The sequence below is a fragment of the Lytechinus pictus genome, chromosome 2 (assembly GCF_037042905.1).
Source record: "Lytechinus pictus isolate F3 Inbred chromosome 2, Lp3.0, whole genome shotgun sequence".
In the NCBI taxonomy this organism is placed as follows: domain Eukaryota; kingdom Metazoa; phylum Echinodermata; class Echinoidea; order Temnopleuroida; family Toxopneustidae; genus Lytechinus; species Lytechinus pictus.
Window position 1 is genome coordinate 16,843,660 of NC_087246.1, and position 6,349 is coordinate 16,850,008.

Below are 6,349 nucleotides of genomic sequence, written 5' to 3' on the forward strand. Positions count from 1 at the left end.
TACCCGGCAGAATTTATTCAAAAAACAAAGTTGCGAGCGAGCAGAAAGTCACATTTTGTGACAGATTTTGACATAATATTCAGAAAATGATATCATTTTTCACCCTTCTCTCTTTCCTTTTCTTTCCTTGTTAATTTTTTTGTCTGGATACGCCACTGTGAACAGGATTCTTTTTTTTTTAATGATTGTGCGCGAAGATCTATACATGCGGGCGGCGGTATAGCGTGAAGAGTATAAAAACAAAAAAAGAGGTGCACTGCAGTATTATGGCGCATGAGCCAAAAAGCTGCGTAATACAAGTCCAGAGCGAGCGAAGCCAGCGAGAAAAAAATAAACATTTTCATGAGAATATAACTTTGAGACATTTCTGACATTATATTCAGTAAATAGGCTCCAACATCATATCTTGCACTTTTCCTTTGCTTTTCTTTCCTCCTTTTCTTTTTTTTGTTTTTTTTGTTTTTGTTCGGGTTGTAGAACTTTTGGGGGCCATGGCCAAACCGCCTGTGCTATGCGAGTGGGAGAAGCGCATGCAGAGCCACCGGAACCTCTTGATATCAAAGCCATTTTAAACCTTACAGAATTTTAATCGAATCGCAGATACATACAGTATATATCTTTTACACAAAATTCAACGCAGTTGCGCAATGAGACAAATATTTTGAGGGGTCACAAGATAGTAATGTGGGAAAATCGAGCGAAGCGAGCCCGAAAATGGCCTTTTGAAATGAAATTCTAATGAATTATTTGATAGATTTTTACATTAAATTCAGCAAATAACATATTTCATTGTTTTCCATTCATTTCATTGCGTTGCCTTCTATTTTTTTTTATTCCCCCTTCTGTGTGGAAGCAAGATCCCCCCTGCACGCCAGTAAAAGTTTAATGTAGGAAGGAGGCCATACAGGGTCGTTCCGGAGCCCTTTGAAGGTTACAGATGAAGAGCCCCTATATACTGCTTGGGGTATATGGGGCAGAGCCCCCGGTAGCTTTGGACATTTAGCCAAAGTAAACACTTGAAAGACTTTTTGACGGTAACTCTTGCCAGCGTAAAGCTTGCCTATATAGGTATAGGGCATTATAACGAAATAATAACATGAGGATTTCAAGCATTTGGCTATAGGGACATTTTTGTCCTGATTGCGACCATTATTGCATAAAATTTAGCAAGTTTAATTGTAGTCCATCCCTTCCTTCCTCTACCCCCTGCTACTAATTATTTTTAATCCTCGGCAGCCCGGTCGTGTTATTACGTTCTTTTTTTTTTTTCTTGTCCCTTGAGTTTTTTCGTTATCCAAATTAGCTCTTGGCTCATTCCATCGGGTATAAATTAATTTCCCGCCTTTGTTTGCTATTTGGATCATCTTTTAATTTATTTTCCGTTCTAAGTAATCATGCTAATGTATAATAGGCCTATTTCGGAATGATTTGTTTTTTCTCACATGTTTTTCTTTCGTTCCTTTTCCCGCTTCCCTTCCGTTTTCCATTTTTAATGTTTTTTTTCTATTCACCTTTTCCCTTTTCCTTTTCCTCCGTTCCTTCCCCTTTCCTTTTCCCTTTCTTTCTCGCTCCCTTTTCTCGTTTTCCCGGTGAAATCTGCCGCGGGGATACACTGGACGTATAGCAAGTTTTCAACATAACAGGTGAAAAAAAAATGTTAATTAGTCTTTTAATTGTTATTTTTCACTTGGATTCATTTCCAACAAAACTTTTATAAAAAGCAAATAATAATTCAAAATAATATCTATATCCTTTTTCTTTTTTTCAACTGATATCAATACTAGAAAATAGGCCTATATAATCTGCAAACGAAAATTTAGCAAGAAGTATTTTTTACTTTTTTCCCCAAAACATTGCCCTTGTTACATTGCAAGAAAAAAAACATGCTAACAATCTCCTTTTTTATTTTTACGTAATTATGATATCGCCCATATCGCAAAATTGATATCCGTCCAACATCACAATGTTGACAATAGGGAAAGGTTGGCAAAGTGTCAACATATTGGACCAACGATGTCGCAAAGGTATTGTTGGGCCAACATCAGTACAAAGTCAACAATTTCGTCAGTCGCGAAATGTTGGCAATTGGAAAAAACACATTGTTGAGCCAATGGGATGTAAATATAGGCCTATATACTTTGACCTGGTATGACAGTCATCACAAAACTTATATTGCGCCAGCAACATCACAGTGTACGTTGACATTAGCATGTTTATGAAAGGTCTAGAAAGCCCCTGGACTGAGTGTCAAAATATATATCTGTTCAGTGGGCCAAGGTTAAAATCTAGACTTTTGCATGTTGTCGCAAAAGTTGTAATAATGTTCTAAGGAAACTAAATTCAGTACTGCAATTGAAACCACCGATTTAATCTTGGCGATGCTGATTGGTGCGAAAAATGCACATTCATTTCCAATGAACAAATTCAAGCACGTGCCCTTGAATTTAATTTATTGTGTATGATACTGTACACCACTGGCGGATCCAGGGGGGGGGGGCACAGCCGGCCCGTGCCCCCCTTTTGAGAAGCAAAACTAAGTTTTGTAATGTAAAACTGATGCCATTAAAACAGAAGTGTGCCCCCCCCCTTTGAAAGTGAATACTTTTTTTAAATATCACTTTTTTTTAACCCCCCCCCCTTTTTTTTGCTTGTCAAATTTTTCCTCGGAAAAATGTGCCCCCCCCCCCCCATTTTGGAAAATCCTTGATCCGCCCCTGCTGTACACTGTTAAAAATACTAAAATTTCACAAAGAAAAATCGTAATTTACAGGATGTTTACCTTTTAAAAACAGACGACACAATGATTTAACAAACCGAACGTATTTACGCAGATAATATTGTGTAACATAGAATTTGTATTATTGCATGGGGTGTTTGTGTTGATTTTCATTTGAATATATAGACTTTTACTACTCCAGAAAAAGCTTTGCGCGTTATTTGCCATTCTCATTATCGGGCACACACGAATGTTCTTTTCAAAACTCATGGTATTCTTAATATAAGATACATGATCTTTACCATTATAATCTTGGATATACAACCTTAGTAGAGATGAACTATACCAGATGTATTTATTCTATGTTTACAAGGAATATCAATATCCATCCCTAACCTATACAAGATCTGCTGGACTTTTCCATTTACCTAGAACAAGGACATTATTAACAAACAAACTGTTCATAATTATCTTCTGCTGGCATCAAACTTTGGAACTCACTTTCACTAGCTTTACGAAATAAGCATACAATATAGCTTCAATAGAGCATTAGAATATAACCTCATGCACTAATAACCGTACACTCAAATTATTCATTCTACTTAGGATATCTTGAGGATATCTTCTATTCTTCCGTATCCCCCCCCCCCCCCCTCCTCCCTTCATTTCGCTTCTTTTCCGTCTCTGGCTCTTTTAATTTGATCTATACCTGTGGAGATTTGTTTTTTGTTTGTTTTCTTTTACTCGTTTCTTGACTTTTTTCAAGTTTGTCCGTTCTTGTTTTGTATAACATTTTTTTCATGCCTTATCCAGCATTCTTTATCTTTTACTTGGGAGAATATGATAAAGAATATATTCAACAAGGATTTACATTTAATTTCTACAAGAAAGATATGATGATTTGTATATTATATATATATATTTTATTTTGAACTAGTACGATATGATGATTTTGTATATTATATTTTGAACTTTGTATTTTGCATTAATATGTCTTATTTATTGAAGGAAACCTTCAATAACAAACTTTGCTTTTCAGGTTTCTTTTTCATTTTTATTATACGTTATATCATAATTAGCTTTACTTTGTAACTTAATTGAAATTTTGAAATGAAATGAATTTGTTATCAAATAATCAATCAATCAGAATTATAAGTTAAATATAAAAAGACAAAGTAAAATATAATCTTTGTAAAAATACAAATGAACTATTGTGTTTTTACGTTGATTGCAGTGCATCTATCGTATAAATAGTGTTCGTATTTGTAATTAACGGAGATTTTCATGTTACTAAATGAATGTTAAAATTGTGTTGCTTTTTTTTTTTTTTTTTTACAGTTATCCATTTTTTCCATATTTAAAAAAAAATTTACAGCCCATCGTAATTTAACAGTTCATACTGTTTGTGAGTCCCAGCTGCCAGTAATAATTACTGTTTTTTTTTTACAGTTTTATTTTTAACAGTGTAGGATTGGTAGGATTGTGGAACTCCATTTTTTGCAATGCTGATTTTGGCCAATTTGGGAGTATGGACAGCGGCCTTACCTACGTTACGGTACACCTGACTTTGTACTACGGAAGTTGTGGAAGAGGTTTCATCTTTCGTCAGGCAAAAGCGCGCGCCCGCCCGGCGCCCATACACATTTTCGATAAACATTTACAATTAATACATTGCACAGCTATAGACGGGCCTTGGGCTTAGAACTCTATTTTTACGACGGCTGGAATATACAATACAAATACATTAATACACATCACTCATCATTAAATGAAATCTTATGCTTTCCAATATGTCCTGTTCTGGAAGTGCGAGGATCCCTGTTGTTGAACTACTTGGAGACAAACTAAAGAACAAGGATCATGAAGAAATTGCGACTGAATCTATCACCGGGAACGCGAAATTTGTTGGCCTGTACTTCTCGGGGCATTGGTGTGCGCCTTGCCGCTCATTTACTCCGAAGCTAATCTCTTTTTACAATAACTTCAAGAAAAGGGAAAGTTCGTTCGAAATAGTTTTCATCAGTTCAGATGAAACTGAAGACCAATTTAATGAGTATTACAGTGAGATGCCGTGGCTTGCTCTACCATACAACCGACGGGACATAAAGGTAAATCTTCATCTATTTTCCAATTCAAGTCTCGATTGAGTCTTGTCATGGCTCTTGCCTTGGCTTGACTCTTGCCTTGAGCCAGTTCAGGAAGTTCATGCAGGCTCGATCGATTCCGGGGCCCTGGGCTGAGCTGATAGTCACTTTAACCATGGACCTATTCGTAATAGGTCCATGCTTTAACCATGGAGCTATTACAGATTAATAGCTCTATGCTTTAACGTTACACCGAGTCAATTTTTGACTGTATCTCCTTAGCTGAAATAACAATATCGGTAGAGGCTTACAATTACATGTAGAATCCAATGTCATGAACTGAACTTAGCGTGATGCCTCGTTCTAACACCAAACACTAGTGACTCCATCCATGCTCTCATAATCGATTATGACATTGGATTGTTTTGTAAAGTTATTAAATCCTTGGTAGATATTAAAAGTTGGTGTTGCCTGATTGTGATGATGAATGATGATGATGTTGATGACGATGATGATTATGACGATGATGATGATATTGATGATGATGGTGATGATGATGGATTATGGATGATGATGGTGATGATGATGATGATGGATGATGCTGATGTTATTGGTTTTTATGAAGATGATGATGGTGGTGTTGGGTCATTCCATGCCAATTCACCCAATGAATGTGCAATTTTGCACCCGACCCTCTCGGAATTCGTTGTAAATTGGTACACATAAAATTCACCATGGCCCACGCACAAAACAAAAAAAATAAGTCCAATTGGTCCGTCGGTTCTCGCATTACGGCCCGCCCTTTTCTCCTTGTTTTGACAAAAATGGGCGTGACCTTCAACTTTCAATGGCCAATGCGTCGTAACGTGTTGATCAATTTTCATGAAACAGGTACCATTTATTAGGAAATTCAGAGAGGAATCCAAAACATGCATCAAATAATGTATTGGAGCGATTTATAAGGTTGTGACCTTTTTCTTTGACCTTTTTTTGTCAAAACAAGGAGAAAAGGGCGGGCCGTAGCGCGAGAACCGACGGACCAATTAGACTTATTTTTTTTGTTTTGTACGTGGGCCATGGTGAATTTTATGTGTACCAAATTACAACGAATTCTGAGACGGTCGGGTGCAACCACTGGGTGAATCCAGATGGAATGACCCTGTTGGTGATGATAGTGACGGTGATGATCATGATGATGATAATGAAAATAATGAAGATGATGATAACATGAGATGGTGACCGTTAGAATAAATGTATTTAATTAAATTAATAAAATCAAACATATTACAACATTGTAGATTATTATGAGTTGAGATAATAACATGAATGGTACTAAGGATCCCTACAGGTCTAGAGAAGCTTGGTGTTTGAGCACTAAAATACTTGCTCATATCTGAATGACATGTTGCCCAGAGTTTGAACTTTGTGGCACATTGGGCAAAAGGCAAAAGCCAATGTCAACTGACAGAAGAGAAGAATATGTTTACCTATATTGCAGCAATTCAAGTAATCAAATATATTTACTCAGTCATTTGCGGATGGTTTTGAG